The sequence below is a fragment of the Protopterus annectens genome, chromosome 2.part1 (assembly GCF_019279795.1).
Source record: "Protopterus annectens isolate FY-2018-M chromosome 2.part1, PAN1.0, whole genome shotgun sequence".
In the NCBI taxonomy this organism is placed as follows: domain Eukaryota; kingdom Metazoa; phylum Chordata; order Ceratodontiformes; family Protopteridae; genus Protopterus; species Protopterus annectens.
Window position 1 is genome coordinate 1,742,783,766 of NC_056729.1, and position 20,181 is coordinate 1,742,803,946.

Genomic DNA, 20,181 nt, shown 5'->3' on the forward strand with positions numbered 1-20,181 from the left:
GCCCATGCTTTATCAAACACATCCTAAAATCATCAATACAGGTGATCAATGCAGTGGTGGTTGAGAGACTGCTGTGAGAATTTAATGTGCAACATTTCACCACACTGTATTGTGTGAGATTGATGGTGCACTCTTCAGGGATTTTCCCCTTTTTCTCCACCATGATGTGATTGGAGAGACTCTTTAAAGGATTCTGGGGGCCGTGCTGCACACATTGGAGGTTACAGGGGGGATTGCCCCCCCCTGCAGAAAAGTATGTTTTGTAGGTTTTTCAGCTCATCATTTTTGAAATTTAATTTTCAACAAACAGTGAGCTGGAAAAATATCACTGATGGTCCCCATGTATATTCATCCCAAAAATATTCTTACATTGAAACAAACGCAGAAAAATAGAAAATACATGAAATCTGTGTTTTATGGGAGCTAAGTGCCTCCTTGTGATTCCCAAACAAATCCATATTTCTACTCACTAATATAATCAGTTCAAAGTTGGACTCTGCTACCAGAAAGAAAAATCTTCTTCTAAGGTATGGTAATTTTGGCCTGATAGGTGTGATTCACACACCTGGCACATTTGGCAGTATGCAATACAATGTGACTGACCACTTCCCATTTGGCAAAAAGTAGTTTAGTCAGCTGACCTCAACATCTATGCAACATCTACCAGTTAACCCTAAAACTCCATTATAGGTTCATAGGTTGATACTTGGCTATCAGCCCTAGGGCCTATACAAGCCTAGCCAAACAATTCCCCGGATATTTCTTCCCACAATATTTACTTCCCTGGACCCCTGTCTAGCAGGGCGACTGATGTGATCCCCGGGGTGAATTTCCTATCTCCCATCCAATCGTCAAGGTTCCTTTTGAAGAGGGCCAAGGAGGTGCTCTGCTTGACATGTAAAGGCAGTCTATTCCAGATTATGGGGACTCTCTGGGTCAGGAAACTATCCCTCCAGCATGTTTTATTCATTGTGATGACAAGGTTTAGATCCCTGGAGTGTGTGGCTCTGAGGGATTGGGATTTCTTTAAGTGGAGCATGTCCAACAGCTCAGGGTTTGACATGGCCTTGTATGTTAAGCAGAGATCACCTTTGAACAGATGATATGCCACAGAGTATAGCTGGAGTTTTTTTAGACAGTCAGCACAGGGCATCTGCTTTAGGCCTGTGATTCTTTTAGTGAGGTATTTCTGCGGCCTTTTCAGCTGTTGCAGATGTCTTGTGAGGTATATACCAAACGGGGCGTTGTAGTCTATAATGGGTCCAATGAGGGATGAGTACAATGGGACAATGACCTCCTTTTTCTGGATGAAAAGCCCTTAGTGATGAGGTGTGCCACATAGAAAGATTTCCTGACTGTTGTGGCGAAGTGGTTATTGAAGGTGAGACCATTGTTCTCCTGTGTCCCTAAGTCTCTCATCACACTTTCGGTGTTTATAGAGTATTGACACCTATGTGGTAATTCATGGGTACATGGTTTTTCCCAAAGGGGATAACTATACATTTCTTGGCATTGAGCTTGAGCCCATGTCTCTGGCACCAAGCATCTGTTTCTGTAAGGCCCTTTTGTAGAATATCCACATCATTTGGGGATTCAATAATGGCTCCCGGTTTGCAGTCATATGTACTTCAGTGAAGTAGATGCCAAACAAGAGCGGCCCCAGGACTGAACCCTGTGGTACTCCACTTGTCTGGAGTTGGATTCGGAGTCAGCTACTTTTACAGTCTGGGTTCTGTCAGTAAGCAAAATGGCAACCCATCGAGTGACAGGGATTTATGCCCAGTTAAGTAAGTTTATCTATGATTCCAGAGTGGGGGATGGTGTCAAAGGCCTTGGCGAGGTCCAGATAGGCTGTGTGGACCACCTTACCCTTGTCCACAGCAGTGGAGACTGATTCGAAGAAGTCAATCAGGTTCAGGAGACAAGATCAGCCCTTCGTGAACCCAAACTGGGTGGGGTCCAGTGTTTGAAGGTTGGCAATGTCTTTGTGTATAAGTTCCATGATTATCCGTTCCATGCCCTTGCATGCTATGGTAGACATAAGTCAGCAAATCACGATTCCAGAATAACATCTGATTCTCCATAGCTCATAGGTTCATAGGTGTGTACTAGGCTAACGGCCCTGGAGCCTTTACAAGCCTAGACCATAGGATTACCATGGAATCATGCCACCTGACCTTAGTTCCCAGTGCCTCTGTCAAGTAGAGCCAGTGGAGTGATCCCCTGGGTGAATTTTCTATTTCCCATCCACTCATAAAGATTTCTCTTGAAGAGGGCCAGTGAGGTGCTCTGTTTGACACATACAGGAAGTCTGTTCCATAGCATGGGTAACTCTGGGTTATGAACCTGTCCCTCCAGCACGTTCTGTTGCTTGTGGTAGTGGTCTCTGGAGTGTGTAGTGTGGAGGAATTGGGATTTCTTTAGATGTAGCATTTCTAACAGAGCTAGGTCAGACATGGCTTTGTAAGTCAAGCAGAGATCGCCTCTAAGTAAGCGATATGAGACAGAGAATGGTTGGAGTATTTTGAGTCTGTCCATATAGGACAAGTGTTTAAGGCCTGGCATCCTTTGTGGCCTCTGCAGTTGTTGAAAGGTGTCTAGTGAGGTACATGCCAAATGGGGCATTGTACTTGATGATTGGCCTAATGAGGGAAGAGTAGAGGGAGACAATGACCTCTTTCTTCCTGGATGCAAAACCCTTAGTAATGAGATGTGCTATATAGAAGGACTTTCTGACCACAGTGGCAATGTGGTGGTCAAAAGAGAGGTTGCAGTCAACTTGTGTTCCCAGATCTGTTATAACTCCTTCTGTGTTCAGTGGACTACCATTGATGTGGTAATTTGTGGGAACTGGGTTTTTCCCAATGGGGATGATGACACATAGTTTGGCATTGAGGCCATGGTTGTGACACCAATCGTTGGTCTCAGTGAGGCCTTTCTGTAGGATGTCAACATCAATTGGGGATTTAACAATAGCTCCCAACTTGCAGTCATCTGCGAACTTTGTCAGCCAGAGTCCCTTCGTGTTGGCCTGGACTTCACAGAAGTAGATACCAAACAGGAGAGGACCCAGGACCAAACCCTGTGGAACTCCACTCATGACTGGTCAGCAGTCTGACTTGAAGTCAGCTACTTTCACACTGTGGGTTCTACCTGTGAGCCTGTTTGCAACCCACCTAGTGATATAGGGGTTTATGCCTAGCTTAGTGAGTTTTTCTATGATTACTGATTGGGGAATGGTATCAAAGGTCTTGGCCAGATCAAGGTAGGCTGTATGAACCGCCTTGCCTTCATCAGCAGCTCTGGTGACTGACTCAAAGAAGTCAACCAAGTTGAGCAGGCATGATCTACCCTTCACAAAACCAAACTGTGTGGGATCCAGAGTTTGGAGATTCCCTATATCCTTGTTTATTAGGTCCATGATGATGCGTTCCATAGTTTTGCATATCAAACTCGTCAGGCTAAATAGGCAATAGTTCCCAGGATCTATAGTCGCTCCTCCTTTGTGGAGAGGGATGACTGTAGCAGTGCGCCATTCGGTAGGGAGAAAGCCTGAGATGAGGCTGTGATTTAACAGGGTATACAGGTGAGGTTTGTTTCTGGGTTAGGATCACTAACGGAACCTCTATCAGCTTTTCTCACAAAATATCTCAAACCTTTGTCCAGGTTGCAGGACACAACCCAATTCCTACAGATTATCCAGGAAACCCAGTTAGAATCAGGGTGGTATATGTGTACTTTGGACATCAAGGCTTTATACACTAGTATTCCACATTGGGCAGGCCTACAATCCCTTCAATATTGGCTGAACAGGGCAAATCTGTACACACGGGTTTTAAACTCTACTCATTTGTTTGTCAGAACATGTACTCAACAAAATTTGTTTCATTAGTGTTTGTGCAATTGCAAAAGAAGGTACAAATGGGATTACTTTCAAGGCCAGTGTTACTGGGGCATTGCAGTGTACAGCAATGGGAGCATCCCCATTTATGCTGACCTTTTCATGGCTTATTCATGATTTATGACAATTCACACAACATTTATCAGGTTGAAATGGACATTATCTGGATGACTGCTGGTTGATTTGGGTTATTTACGGGAATTTGTTGAATACCTTAACAGTAATATATGGGGACTGCAATTCTCCTTATGATATGATCAGAATATCATCAACTTTTTGGATGTTACAGTCACCAAGAACCAGGACCTTACATTATCAACTAAGGTTTTCCGTAAATACCCACAATACAATACTTTGTTACATGCTACCAGTTTGCATCCACGCCACACTATCAGGAGTATTCCTGTGTCACAATTCATGCGCATCAAGCGCCTTAGTTCAAATGGGGCGGAATATGATGCAGCTTGCATGGACTTATGTCAGAGATTTACCAGTAGGGGTTATGATAACAAGGATGTCAACTTAGCCAGATACCGGGTCAACCAGATCCGTAGAGATAAGTTGTTAGAATATAAAACAGAGCAGGACACCAGATTGGTAGAAATATTAACATGATAAGGAACATCATCAACAAACACTGGAACATCTAATGATCAACTGAGGTCTCTTTTCAAAACATTGGGTTCATACTTGTCTCATTATAAACACATAGGCACAAGCAACTTACATTACATGGAGTGGAGCTAGTGATCATGCTCACTGATGAATAAATCCAAGGACTTTCAAGTCCAGTCGCAATACCAGTCAAGTATTTAACATCAAAATCTTTGGTAATTGTGGTAGTGATTGGTTGTACCTTGCCAACTGTCACTGCAAACTTCCAGGCCCCTTAGATCCAGAATCAATGAACATCGCAGTGATATTAGAAATCATAAAACTACTAATGCCCTGTACCAACATACCCTTAAACATCCACAAGCCAAATTCACCTTTATGATTATTGATCGAGTCATAAACAGGGTTGGTATGGTCTTTGGATCATAAAGAGAAATACTGGATTGTCACTCCTGGCTTCAATGACCATCTGTAGTGATCCATTATGTGGACTTTTTCTGTCTTTAAACATCGACAGATAGTTAATGTTTAGTCACATGATTCTTATATCTATGGTTTCATTACCTTTGGTCTATCTATATTATATTTTTTTGGGGGCATCTATCATTATTTATTATTTATATAGCATATGTATGCCAGTCATGTTTACTATTCTACTATTTATTCATATTTGTCCAGACTAACCCACAATCAGAATAATTCATTTTGCAATCCAGAATTATGCATTATTATATGGTTTATTATTTTCGTTATTATTGTTATTGGTTTATATTCATGTGTTTTTTCTTTTGTATTTGTTTATACTATTTATTTTATAATTGTTTACTTTTGTATTTAAGTGATATACTTGTTCATTCATTTTGTATTTCACTTTATTTGTTTTCATTAATATTCATGACTCCTGTTTGCCTGTTGGATTATACTATGTATATATTACATACTGATAACAGGGCATTATATGTTTGTCCTACACTGAAGAAGGCAATTGTTTATACAGGTGAGGTGCCAGTTCACACTGTAGTTCATGTAGAACACAGCCAGGGATATTGTCATGTCCCATAGAAGCTGTATTCATGGCCTTGGACAGTGCTGTTTGAACCAGTGCAGCAGTAATACTGGGTGCCTGGCAATCTACTGGTATTGTGATTGGTCCTTTTGGGGGGGGGGGGTAAAGTTGGCACTGAATCTGTCGGCCAGTATATTAGCAATATCTGTTGGCTTGGTATTGGAGGTACCATTGTGCAGTAGCTCAGAGCAAATCTAGGTATTGCCATGGAGATTCTTTACGTAACTTTAAAAGGTATTGTGGTTGTCTGCTGCAATTCTATTTTCATAGCTAGCTTTAGAGGATTTGGTGTGGGATCTCAACTTTTTGTTGAGGCTGATAAGGGAGCTTTTCCAGTCTTGGGACTTCACCTTATTCTGCATCAGTTTCCTCCTTCTGTTGTAGAGTTTGTATATGGCAGGGGACCACAAGATAGGCTTCTTTTTTTTTTGGAAGAGAGCGTCTTGGTTCTATTGGTTATGGCGACATCCATGCATTTGTGTTATGTGTTCATACAGTGGATTTGTGTATGATTCGGCAGGCATGCAACTATTCTCTATTTGCAGGTGTGCCATGAGGTTAGCCACCTCTGTTTTTAGAAGTCCAAAGTTAGCTTTGAAGAAGTTTTTCATGGTGGTTACCTTTGTGGGGGGTAGGAGGGATGTGGATTTCCAAGGTCATTAGTTTGTGGTAGGATCTAACCAGGGAGAAGTTGACTATTGGTGTAGAGCAATGGTCACCCATGTTAGTAATGACCAGGTCAAGGATGTTGCTACGTCTAGGGGGGAGGGGTAAGACCGAGCTGGTCCAGGGCACTGGAATTAATAAATTCCAGGAAACGTTGGACAAGTGCATTGGTACATGAGTAGTTTTTCTAGTTAATGGAGGGGTAATGGAAGTCACCCAGTATGAGAGGGTTGGACCCTAATATTCTCCAGGGTGCTTAGGAATGTGGAGTGTGAGTCTTGGTGCATGGTTGGGGACGTATAGCAGGCTACGACCTGAAATGCTGTCTTACCCAGTGTTAGCTGCACCTGAAGTATCTCTGATGTGTTATGTTGGGCCACCAGTCTGGAGATGTGTGAATCCTTTTTGAATATGGAAACACCACCGCCTTTGGAGCTTCAGTCCAGGTTCCGAGGCTGAAAGGTGTGGAATGAGTTATAGCCTGGTAGTGCAGGGGTGCTTTCTGCTGCCTTGAACCAGGTCTCTGTTACTGCAGAAATGTCGATGTTCTCCATTTTAAGGAGTGCTTTGAGAGAGTGCATTTTGAGATTTAGACTTATAGCATTGAGAAGCATGACCCTCAGACTGCATTTGTTTGTAGCTGTTACAGTGATAATTTGGTCTTTGGAACACCACCTAAAAAGGCACTATAAAGGTGGCAAGAACTTTGACCAGTATCTAGAAGCCCAGGGCTGAAAGATGCAGACCATCTCTGGCAAAGCATCGAGGTCTGTCAATCACATCATCCCAGGCAGACAGATACTGGATCCCCTTAGTATGACCCAGAAACTTAGCCAGTTGTTGAAATAAATAATTTTCGGCATGTACTGTGGTATCATTCTGATCCACTGTGGTGGTGCTGCGGTAGCGTTGTCGCCTCACAGCAAGACGTTGTCCCGTTTGATTCTCAGCTAGAGCATCTACTGTGGAGATATGCGTGAATGGGCGTACCTTCATTGAAGGTTGTGCGTGAGGGCCGGCAACTCAGCACGTAAACATCAACTGCCAATCATTAGTGGACCAGAGTTCCGCTGTGGCGACCCATAACCGGGAAAAGCTGAAAGACAACAACAACAACTGTGGTATCATTCTGGGTGATGGTAGGATGCTGCTCAGGGCTAGACTCATACCTGCCTGGGCTACATAATCCATGTCTCTTTTCATGTAGTCCAGGGCGGTACGTCTCAGGTCATTCACACCCACATGTACAATGACCGAGTCAAATTTGTACCTGTTGTTGAGCGACCCGAGTGTGTGTGTTATGTGGCAGAACCTGCCACCTGACAGGCAACTGACTGTTACTTTGTCCTTATTCAACCTAGTGAGTGGGACATCAGTGTGCCTCACTATCGAGTCATCTATGACTAGTGTGTTGGGCATGTTGTTTTGCCTTAGGGGATTTGGTTGAGTAGTACACTGTTTAGGAGAGTTATGTGTCTCGTGATTAGTGTTGTGTTGTGGTGGTCGATTGCATTTCGGCCTTGGAGGTCTCTGCTGTTTGGGTAGATTTTTATTGAGAGCGTCCGCGAAGGTGGGTGTGTGGTTTGTGTTTTTATGTGAAGACAGTGCTGGTGTGTGTTCTGGAGGGCTATGTTTTCCATATGGTATGGTGCAAGTGTTGACCTTCTCCTCTTGACCAGCTATTCCAGTCTTGGCGGGAGAGTGCATGGTTTCCAGTTTGGATATATAAGTGCATCTCTCGCAAGTCTAAGTGTTGGGAGGTAAGAGGAGGTGGTTGCCGGTGTACATGAGGTAGTTGCAACATTGCCTCAGGATACCCAAGTTCACCAGGTTAATAGGAGAAAGCACAGCAAACTGACCTTTAGAGATGCCTGGAGGGGTAGACATTAATGATAAGTACTGGAGCTGTTAACTTGTAGAACGTTTACTGCTGGTAGCACTTTTGTATGCTACAATAATTGCTACAAGAAGTCTGGTAAAGTGCTAGACTAATAAGGTAGTAAAAGTTCAGGAGAGGAGAGAACTAGCAGATCTAAGGGAAAAATTGAAGAGCGGACATTGGCACTGCTCAGAAGCTTACACACAGTCCTGCATACAGCAAATCTGTATCTGGACTAGACTAGTTACAGGAAAGGAGGGAAACAAGCGCAGATGTGGACTTTTAAACCAGAAAGTTGAAAGAGATGGAAAAACTGTCCAAACAGCCAATAAACTACAATTTCTGGGCCAGAAACCACTCCTCTTGTGGTAGATAGGCTACCTAGTGCTTACCACTCTCAACTGATAAGCTAGAAGGCTTCCCTCCAACACAGAAAGGCTTGGGGGCTCAGACGCTTACATACAGACTGCAAATCTTTATCTGGGCTAAACTACTTACAGGAAGGTCAAAATAAATGTGGTTTTATACAACCTGTTTGTTCAACATTTTTTATATGACCTGTTAACCTACTGCAGACTTTTCTCTCAAATGTGATATCCTCAGGCTGTTGAACTGCAACCAAGTTCTAATGGTAAGCAAATGCCCCGCCATGCTTCCTTTCCATTACATTCTGAATCACATAAGACCACCATCTCATACCCCACCTAAATAAGGTTTATTCTGGAAAACATAAGCCCCATGCAAAATTTACTGTTTTTGTAAGGAAAATACCATATAATGCAAGACTGACTAATGCAAGAAGGTCAGTCATGGAGGAAGTGTATGCCAAGTTCCCGAAATGTGAAGCTGGAAAAAAGAACTGCTGAAAGGTATTGATGTAGCTCTGACTTACACAAAGTAAGATTTTGTTAATCCGTATGGCAAAAAATGTAAGGTCTATTGAACAAATAGCAGACAGATGTTGTACAGGGACAGCTCTCATCTCTGACATTTATCAGGGATTTGGTCAGTAGCTGAAAGACCACACATATTGGAAAAGGGGATAAAAAGTAATCCTCCAGGGGAAAAAATGTAAGTTAATGTCTCAGATGGCCATGCAGCCTGTATCTCCAGATCCTCTTTCACTTTGATCATCAAAACTTAAGTTGCAGCACCTTAAACATGGGCAATAAATAGCACCTCTTCTTCTGCGCCATCTTATGTCACTCACTTCCGTTATTGGTCTCTGGTCTCTTCTGGCAGTTGAGTTTTCCTTCATTAAATAAACAGCATTTGTGCCACCATTCTTACTAGCAGAATTAGGCCATGATCTGTTTCTTTTCTCTTAATCTGTTTTTCCCCAATTAAATATTTACAGTGCTAAGGATAAGTGACTGATAAGGAAGTCAAGCTAAAATATTTAATCCTCAATTTGTTTTAATAATTCATGTTGCTTGAGATTATCTAATCTCACTTAAACATTAAACCAAAAGGAAACTGACTGAGGACATTGTGGTCAAAGAATCCCCAAATGCAACCTTCCCATCTACAAACACTAAAGTTTGCATATTTCACTGCAGCTTATTATATGCCACTCACTGATGCTTTATGAAATGCACAAGGCAAAACACAAATGCATAAGGTAGGACAGTCACCATACTTTCAAATCAGATTAGAAATCCTTGCCTGATTAATAGGGAGACATTCAGCTGTCTTTTGCCCATCTTATTCTATTGCTCCACAGTGTCTGCAAGTAACAAGTGCACCACAGGACAGGCACTTAAGGTTTAGCTAAGCAAAGTTCATGATCTCCATCCATTTAATTAAAGTTTGTATGGAAAATACCATATAATGCAAGGTTGACTAATGCAAGAAGGTCAGTCCTGGTTGAAGTGGATGCCAAGTTCCCAAAATGTGAAGCTGGAAAAAAAAAGTGCTGGAATGTATCTAACTATCTCTGATTTACAGAAAGTAAGACTTTGTTAATCAGTATGGCAAAAACTGTAAGGACTATTGAGAAATGGCAGACATATTGTACAGTGACAACTCTCATCTGTGACATTAGATATCAGGGATTTGATCAATAGCTCATGTCTCAGAGGGCCATGATGGTAGGGAAAGTGTATGGATGAATTGTTGTAATCTGCCACAGTGTTCCTAGTCATGGTACGCAGGTAGGACACATAGTGGCGGTGTATGTGTAATGGGAACATGTAGAAACAAAACATTGCAACATCATTTGTTATGTATGTCAAACATGAGTTGAAAGGGAGATGAGGAAAGAACACTGATAATCTTCCTCTCCATAATGTGAATGCCTCATGGTCCTGCTACTCTGGCTTTGCTCCTAAGGGGGAATGAATGGACAATGTAGGTAGTTGGGTGGGTCCTTTGGGGATCTGAGGTGATTTTTAGTGCCACAGCCTGGCTTGAAGCACTGTCAGTCCATATTCTAAATTAATATAAGCTGGTGGTGTGCAGCAGTTTGGTGCTAAAAAGGTGAAAATTTAAAAAGACAAGGTCATATTTGCTTCAGACTATGATTGCACTGACTATTATCACCCAGAAGAATACATCTTATTATAACCCTGCTATATGTACAGTTTTGATAGATTTTCTTTTTCACAAAATATTTACATTTGCTTTTCTTATGTTTTTATGTTTATTTTCTGAAAATGCACTGGAATGCAATGTGTGTGTAGGCTGCTAGAAATGTGACATTCCACATCACACAGGTATTAATGAGTTAACACTAAATCTCCATTCCCAGTCCCTAAACCTAAAACTCACTTCCAGCTTCTCAAGCCTAAAGTCCCCTTCCTGCTCCCCAAACCTAAACTTCCCCTTCCTGCTCCATCAACTTAAAATCTCCAGTCTCTCCCTAAACGTAAATCCTCCTCCTGACCATTGCCTAAAACCCTAACCTGCACTCCCACCCCAGTTTCTTCCCAAGTCTGATACACCTCGCTCAAACGTGTAGTCAAGTTCGAGTGACAGTGGCTGGCCATGTGAGGTACAAGACATCCGTGTCCCTGTCTGCAAGATAATTAAGTACCTAAAACTAAGTTGCTTATAGTAGAACCTTCTACAACATGTAATAAATGTTGTCACTTCTGTTACTCAAACCCTGCCCATTACTCTGAATCCTCTGTCCTGTTATCCACTCCTTACATCCTTTACCCTCTTTCTTACTGTAACTTCATAACCTTTATTTACTCCCCCTTTCTTCCCTCTTATCCCCGTTTGTTGCCCATTTCTCTTTGTGTTTTAACTCACAAATCGGTTTTACTGCTCTTTACTATATCCAGTCTGCCTTATTTAATCTCTAATCCTAACAACTATGTTCAAACAGATTGTCTATAGCTTATAGTAGCAACTATTACATTTTGAAAAGCTTTCTTATAACAAGAATTATGTGGCCATAGTTTATTTATTTAACATTTGTTTACTCGGAAAGTTTTCAGCAGAGGCCCAGGGAGAAATGCTTCAGATGCATGTCTTTGTAACGTGGGAGGAAATTGAAGCACCGATTGGAAACCCACATGAATGCAGGGACATGCGGACTCTGCACAGAAGGCACCCCAGCTGAGAATCGAACCAGAGAACCTCTTGCTGAGAGGCGATAATGCAAACCCCTACACCACTTCACCATCCATACAATGTCATATATTTGTATGTAACCTTCACATTGACTAAAATGCATTTAATATGTATGTATTTAAATCTGAATAATTCACTCAGTGTATAATTTCATGTTAAGAATTAATTTCTGATGTATGTTTTTTTTTTCCCTGTGGGTAATTCAATCTTCTGTATTTATCTGTGAAGAAGATTCATATTGTCATGTTTATTTATTAAGCAATAATCTACGACTGTGCGTGGATATATCAGGATTTATCCGTGGCTGGTATGGTTTGATAATGAGGGTGAAGTAGGAGAGGATTATTGCTATTATACAATGACATTATTTATGAAAGAAATTGCTTACTTTTCATAAATAATGGCATTTCAGTCTTTTTCTGTGCCCTTCCTTGTTTACTGATGTACTGCATATGTATGAGACTTGTATAAGTGCAAGAGAAGCAACAGAGAAAACAGAATCTCTGTTGCTGTTTTTTATTTTTTAAACAATTAAAAAAACAGATTTATGCGAGACAGCACAAACGTATAATGAAAATCAGGTAGGTTTCAGTTTGTTTAGTTTTGCAGAATGTACATGATTTTTCTTATATTTTGTTCCGTCCCTCAGCATGTGCCAACTTAAAGTCTGTCTGCTCAAAGGTACTTCAGCGGCCAGACTTTCATCTATTGGCAAATGCTCTATTTACAACGGGCATGCTGGTTGGGAGGTCTAATTGGTGTGCTTGTTTTTGAACAATAATTAGTATTTATTGTACAAATGAGCTTTTCTGTCACAAATCGATCAAAACCTAGTAAGCAAAACAAATAAACAACCAAATTAAAAAGTACGCTTTTAGGCAGCAGTATGGATCGGACTGAAAAAGCATGACTGAGACCCAGAAAACCAGGCTTCAATTAGCAGGCATGGTTTCTTAGGAGGTGGCTAAGAGGGGAGGAAGGAGAAGCAATTTTACTGACCAACTTGTCCTGGACAAGAAAGAGATTTACGGCAAGGACTATTGCCATTAAATTATTAAATTGTAAGTTAGTAATCTAAGGTTAAACATGCATTCTGTCACAACGGATTTTGCCAGCAATACTGAAAATATCTTCCGATGATCCTTAGCTACTGCTGAAATGTTCTGCTTATAAAATCATAGCCATTGCTATAGCAACAGATTACAACTTAGTAATCATCTGCCCTTCATTCTCAACCATGAGAGAAATGGAATTTAAATATAATTTCTCTAACATTTTATAGAAACACAGCTACTAAGTAATGCAATAAAGAAACATCACACCTCATTCTATCATTTTGTATAGCATATGTATCTCCTTGTTACAAAGTAATGCAATAAAGACACATCACACCTCACTCTAGCATACGTATCTCTTTGTTACAAAGTAATGCAATAAAGAAACATCACACCTCATTCTACATAGCATACAACCTCTGCTACCCATGCAAAAGATATGGCTAATGATGCGTTGCACACTCTCTCAGAAATCGCTTTGACTCTTAGCGGAAGTCCTGAATGCTAAATGTTCCATGGTCTCTATGACTAATCTGTTGCATGTGCCATCTATTTGATACATAAAGTAACATCCCCTGATTGCTCACGTTATTGTCATAAGTGCACACTGCCTATTTTCCACTGTTGTGACAGATGTTGTCACATGCATTTGGTTCAGTGGCCTTATGTGCCTTTGTTTCAGAAGATGTGCTAATGCTCAGTTGAAAGTGAAATGACTGGCTCTCTCACATTCACTTCTGCGGAAGTGTGGGTTTTCTTGTAGCTTTTGTCTCTGAAAGTACAAGCAGTTTGTGATTTGCATTTATCCTTACAGCCTTCTTTGCTGTTCTTCTCCTGTTGCAATTACCAGACCCAAGTAAATTATTCTAAATGTGGTTTTGCCAAGGTATCACACAAGGGAGAGGTGCATCTCATTATATCATCCTCTGCATACCACGACCCACTGGTATATGGGTAATATGTCCTCCAAAGGAAAAAATGGCTGCATATTGAGTGTTTTTTTTCACATATTGAGTGTCATAGGATCATAGGAGATTACTAGGCTATTGACCCTAAGGCCCTTACAAGCTTTACCCTTATTTCCATGATCAGCGCTTATCACCCCTGTCCAAGAGGGACATAGGAGGAACCCTTGGGTGAATTTATGGTTACCCATCCAATCATCCAGATTGTGTTTGAAGAGGGCCAATGAGATGCTCTGCATGGGAGTCTGTTGTGTGGTAACATCTGGGAGTCAAATCTGTTCCTCCAGCAGATTCTATTAATGTCACACACCAGGTTAAGGCTGTTAGAGTGAGTACCCAGGTACCATTTGACTTACGGATATGCAGCATTTCCAGTAAGGCAGGGTCAAAGATCGCCTTATATACAAGGCAGAGATCGCCTCTGAGCAGTCTGTATGAAACAGAACAAAGTGACAGTGATTTCAGATGGTCCACATAGGACAGATGCTGAAGACCTTGAATTTTCCTTGTGAGGAGCCTTTGTGGTCTCTCCAATTACTGCAGGTGCTTGGAAAGGTACATATCAAAAGGATGTTGTACTAGATTATTAGCCTGATGAGGAAAGAGTACAGGGAGGTGGTAACTTCTTTTTTTCTGGTGGCAATGCCCTTACTTTTGTTATGAACAATATAGAATGCCCTTATAACCACTCTGGAGACATGGTGATCAAAAGTAAGTTTGCTGTCAACCTGTGTGCCCAGGTCACTCACCACTGACTGCATGATGAGACATGGCAAAAATGTTCAAACTTTTCCTTGGTTTAGGAAAAATCAACTTCAAATAACACAATAATATTATTAAGCAGAGAATAGCAGTTCCTGGCAGAACTCTTCCCCCTTCCAAATAAGAGGACAGCATGTAGGGGGGCTGAATTTGCATTCATTATAAACAAAATTAACAAAGAAAAATTCAATCCATTTTTTTCCTGTGCAAGGACAATGCCATTACTTAGTATTTTTCCTTAAAAGCCTCACCCAAAGAGAGTCTTTTTAAGATGGTTGCACACTGATCAACAGCTTAATTTCAGCTCTCCCATTGTAAAAAAAAAAAAAACTGATAGATAAGTGCCATTAATTCTGCCTGTTTTATTAAAATTCAGTTTGGATCCCAGCAAAGAAGAAACTTCAGCAAAAATCAGTTCAAGCTCTAGCTTTGGCACAAGAGATGGCCCCGAGTAACTTGGAGGAAAAAATAAGTCAAATGTAATCCAAGCTGATTAACATACGTGAAACAATGAAACACTGACTGAGTATATCAGAGCTGGAAAAAATGGAAGAAGCTTTTAAAGAGCTATTCTGATGAAGTGATGAAACTGCAAAAATCAGAGGTTGAAATGATGAAAAGTCTGGCTGAGTATGACAGTGGTCAAGAACAGCTGTTTCAAAAATGGTAGCATTACTGGATGCAGCATGCATTACTGCCTCACAGCAAGAGGTTCTCCAGTTTGATCCTCGGCTGGGGTGCCTTCTGTGCAGAGTCTGCATGTCCTCCCTGTGGTCGAGCGAGATTCTTCTGCGTGCTCCAGTTTCCTCCCACATCCCAAAGACATGCTGTAGGTGGGTTGGACACTCTAAATTGGCCCTAAGTGTGAGTGTGTGTGTGAGTGTGTGTGTGTGTGTGTGTGTGTGTGTGTGTGTGTGTGTGTGTGTGTGTGTGTGTGTGTGTGTGCCTTCTGTGGAAGATTGGGCAACGGGCTGGCAACTCAACACCATAAAACTCCACTGCCAGTCATGAACAGACAAGTGATCCGCTGTGGTGACCCCTAACTGGGAAAAGCTGAAAGAAGAAGAAGACTGGATGGAGCATGCAGAGGAAAGCTGAGATCTTCATCTATGCCAGAAAAGAATTTTTACTCAGGTAGATGGCAAATGTTGGAGGTGTGATGGGGAAGAAAGATGCAACTGGGAACATGTGTTTTGGGACTGAAATGAGTTGGCAGACTTTAGAAATGCACTACACTATACTCAGACACATCGGGTTAGCATATGGGTATAACTAAGGAAATTATTTTTTTGGGCTGGGATCCAGGATCTGAATTATCTAGACATACTAAGGCCTTGTCAAGTTTAATTCTGGCGCCTGCCACAAAGTAATTACTAGAAATGGAAATCAAAGTCTAAACCAACTGTGTCTGAAGCCGTGAATATTGTAATACAGGTAAAAACTGGAAGTGGGATCTTTAGAAAAAATTAGGAAGCTAATTACGTGGAAAAATGGAAATTGTGGGCACAATACATGCAGAATAATGTTTTGGTGGATTAATGAGGTTTAAAGGAAAGCAGGAATTGAATAGTTTATATATTACTGGATTGATGATTGTATAAAAGCATGTATGTGATGTATAATGTCTGTAACTGTGAACAGGTCAACATGGTTTGTTTACTCTTATATAAATGTATATTTGCCTGTGTCTTAAATGATTAAAAAAATTTTAAAAGTTTTATCTGAACAAATAACAATATAACTGATCTCTGTAAGCTGAACACTATTCTCATCTCCTGATAAGACCTTCAGTCTAAAAGCAGATCTATAAAACACTGCCTTGATGGCTACTAGGTTAGAACATTGCACTATAAGTGCTTGAACCATATTCTATTCTACCTATGTCCAGGTAGTTGTGTAGGGAGTAGGTACTGAACAACTTTCTTACACCCTTTGTTGTAGCCCCCCCCCCCCATTAAGTGGTATTGGCACAACTCAACAAGCGGCTAATAGCATGCAGTACAAAATACAAATATGCACACACACACACACACACACACACACACACACACACATTTATGAGTAACAAAACAAAAACCAGCAGTAATACTAAGGAATATAAATGGTTTGCCATTAGAATAACAGCTTACAGCTACTATACTGCCTATTTTGCTATTTCCTTTCCCTGCAGACCTTAAACAACCTAAGCAATTCATTATAAATGATTTTGCCAGCATTGGAATACCCAGCAGGACTAACCGAGTCAAATAAAAATAATGTATGATTAGCTGACAGTTGTTTCCCTAATTACTTTTTCAAAGAAAGCAGAGATGACTATCAAAGGCCTAATGCAATGGTACAAAAATGTAACAGTTACTTCAAATTAATTTTAAAGGCTTGCGATTTTTCCTCTTTGGACAAATGCACCTATAAAAACAACTCTCCCAAATCAAATTTACTGTCCTACTGTAACAACTTAAATGCAATATTACAGAACAGTAGAAACTAAAAAAAACACTGACAAATTTATTTTATACATTATGGTTTGTTTGAGATCTGCAGAGTTAATTTTCAAAACTCAATGAAAGATTAACACTTGGTTAAAACTGAAACGGGTATGTCGCAGTGTTCATTTTCGCTGAGTTTTTAATATCCTGTGATGTAGGATCGCACGCATGGTATCATACATTTCCTTTCACGGCAGATGACGTCTGCCATGAACACAAAACAGTGATGCAGATAATTAGCAGACGAGCCCTGGATACCAGAAAAACCTTTTCAAAGCATTCCTAATAAATGGAAAGTCTGCTATTGATTTTTTGATGGCCAAATGACCCCTGCCAAATGGGAGACTATTACAGATTAATAAATGGCAAAGATGTAATTCCCCCTGGTTTGATGAAAGGGGTACTGTAGCTGTAAGATACAACTGAGACCTGTGTGTCAGTAACACACAGGCATTTGCTAATTAGAATAGCATATTTCTCCTTATAAAGGTATTCTATGCAAACAAGAAGCTTTTATGACAATGCAATATAAAGGATTTCATGTAATCTGACCTTGTCATAAGTGACGTGACTGATAGTGTCACCTGTTTAGGTTTGAGTTCATGCTCCAGTATTGCTATAAATATATTTCTTCATTTGTTTTTATAATTACTGCAAACAAAATCTCTGTGGCTACACTGTGAATAATCATGCTATGGCAGTGCAACTCTATGGGTTTCTCCATGGAGTGACCCACCCTCCCCTCAAAGGTACACACCCGTGGGTTCAGTACAGTGCTGATGTCATCAACCAGTGACTTCCCTCATCACACACCAGTACCATATGCTAAAAGTCCTGTGCATAAAAGTGGAAGCAGTCTGCCCCCTCACTTCACTTGCCCCCTCACTTCAATTGTACTCACCATTCATTTGTCCATCATTCATGGTGGCTTCAATTTTTCTGCTGCTTGCATGACCCTCCTCCACTTGGCTGGCTAGCATTTTGAAAGCCGTATTATACTGTGACTTGGACATGTGCTTGGTTCTGCACACCCATTTCTCTGCCCGAGTGCAGGGACCCCTTTGATGGATGCACAGTACTCTGGTCATTCTGCTCAAAGTTACACTTCCAGGACTTTCACCCAGAAAGTGTTCATGCTTCAGATTATAACCAACCCACCCCACCTCCCAAAAAAAGGGAAGCTGGTGTCTACTCTTTGTTTCATCCTTCTCCATCTGATACTCCAATGTACGGACTGCTAGTCAATCTATAATTCAATTGTAGCATAACCAGGGTACCATCCGTCTGTGCCACAGATCCACCTATCCCCTCAGAATGATCTGACGTCTCCTTGCACTACTATTCCGTGGATTCTCTCTCCGTGACTGAAGTGCCTTCTCCAAGCAACATCATAAGTATCACAAGGAACTAGATTCTGAAACACTGATTTTGGAAAAGCTGAAATTCTACATTTAAAATCTTTTGACTAACATCTGTTAGCTATGCATCAGCTACATTACCATGGATAAAGTAACGTATACTATCATGCACTAATTTCAATTGGTTGACTTTATAGGTGGACTAAAAAAATCTTTACAAATGCTGACTACTGGAAGAATTTTAGATGACTATAGAATACAAATTAATACTTATACATTAAGACGCATGTAGTAAGTGTTTTTTCCCACTTTCTCCACTGTAGTGCGACTGTGGAATTGGTCCATAAACGCTGGAGGGTATGGAAGGAGTAGGGGCTCATGCACCCTCTACTAAAAATATATTTTTATATTTTTCAAGTCATGCTTTTTGATCTTGAAAAATTATTAAAGCATAACTTGTGTGTCTTGACTGAACATAAGGAAGCCATATGTTATCTGATAGGGAAGACATTTCTGACATGTTATTAACCCTGAATAATCTAAATAGTCTACTCAGGGTTAACATGTCAGAAATGTCTTCTGTCTCCTTCAGCTACAGATGTATTTGATCTCCTTTCCTGTTTATGATGTATGTATTTCATATGCTACAAATCTGTAATCAGATTAATTCTCACGGTGACATAAGCAGCAGTTTTCTTCTTTTTCTTCCCTACACCTTTCCTAATTCTGCTTGGTTACATCTTAGTAAGGAGACTAAAATAAATATCTGAGTCTACAATGTACAACACAGGTTTAAAAACTGCCATCCCAAACTGTAACAGTTCTCGTTCCAGCAATATAGGAGTTAAATCAGAATTACCACTTCTATAATACTTTGCATTTGTATCAGCATCTCTCTGAAGTATGCACAAACCATTGTAGAAGAAAAATATCCTTCACTTTTCTGTGCTATGGTCCATATTGCAAGGAAGGCCATTTTCATATTTATGTGCACAGTTCTGTGGTCCCTACAAAATGTATGTGCTGTGGTCCCTTACTACAAAATGCCTTCTTCATGCTTCTATGGTGTGGTCCCTACAGTATGAAATGTCAGTTTATATGTTGTGTTCCATACAGTTTGGAATGCCTTTTTCACATGTATGTGCTGTGGTCCCTACTGTATAAAGTGCCTTTTTCACGTTTATATACTGTGATTTCCTATAGTAAGGAATGCCTTTTTCACATGTATGTACTGTGGCTTCCTATAATAAAGAATGCCTTTTTCACATGTATGTGCTGTGGTCCCTACTGTATGAAATGCCTTTTTTCACGTTTATGTACTGCAGTTTCCTATAATAAGGAATGCCTTTTTCACATGTGTCTATGTACTGTGCTCCCCACAGTTTAGAATACCTTTTCACACTTCTGTGCTTTAATCCCTACTGTATGAAATACCTTTTTCACATTTATATGCTGTGGCTTCCTATAGTAAGGAATTCCTTTTTCACATGTACGTGCTGTGATCTCCACAGTATGAAATGCCTTTGTCACTTGTATCTGTAGATGTCTTCACAGTATACTTAAACAGTATAAGCTGATTCAAAAGAATAAAGCTAATCTGTATCCAAAAATACTTTCCTTTACCCAGAGTATAGTGCCTTTATCACCCATTACAAATACTGTTGAAATAAAATTTTAAAATGAAAGGAAAGCACCCCTTTTACCCGCCTAGACCATACTTATTTTTCCTTGTGCACATCTTTCCATTGCCTGCTGATCATCTATTTCTATTTTTTCACTGAAGCCATCACCAGAAAATCATCTGGGGTTCTGCTTAAGTCCAAGTCTGAGTTGATGTCGCTGCTAGCCT

At 40.6% G+C, this 20,181-nt stretch overlaps 1 protein-coding gene across 4 annotated transcripts in view; it reads right to left on the minus strand.

Annotated features, from left to right (window-relative positions):
* The window catches only part of ACAP3 (ArfGAP with coiled-coil, ankyrin repeat and PH domains 3), a 1,969,869-nt gene that overhangs the window by 227,123 nt on the left and 1,722,565 nt on the right, over nucleotides 1-20,181 (minus strand). The window lies entirely within an intron of this gene.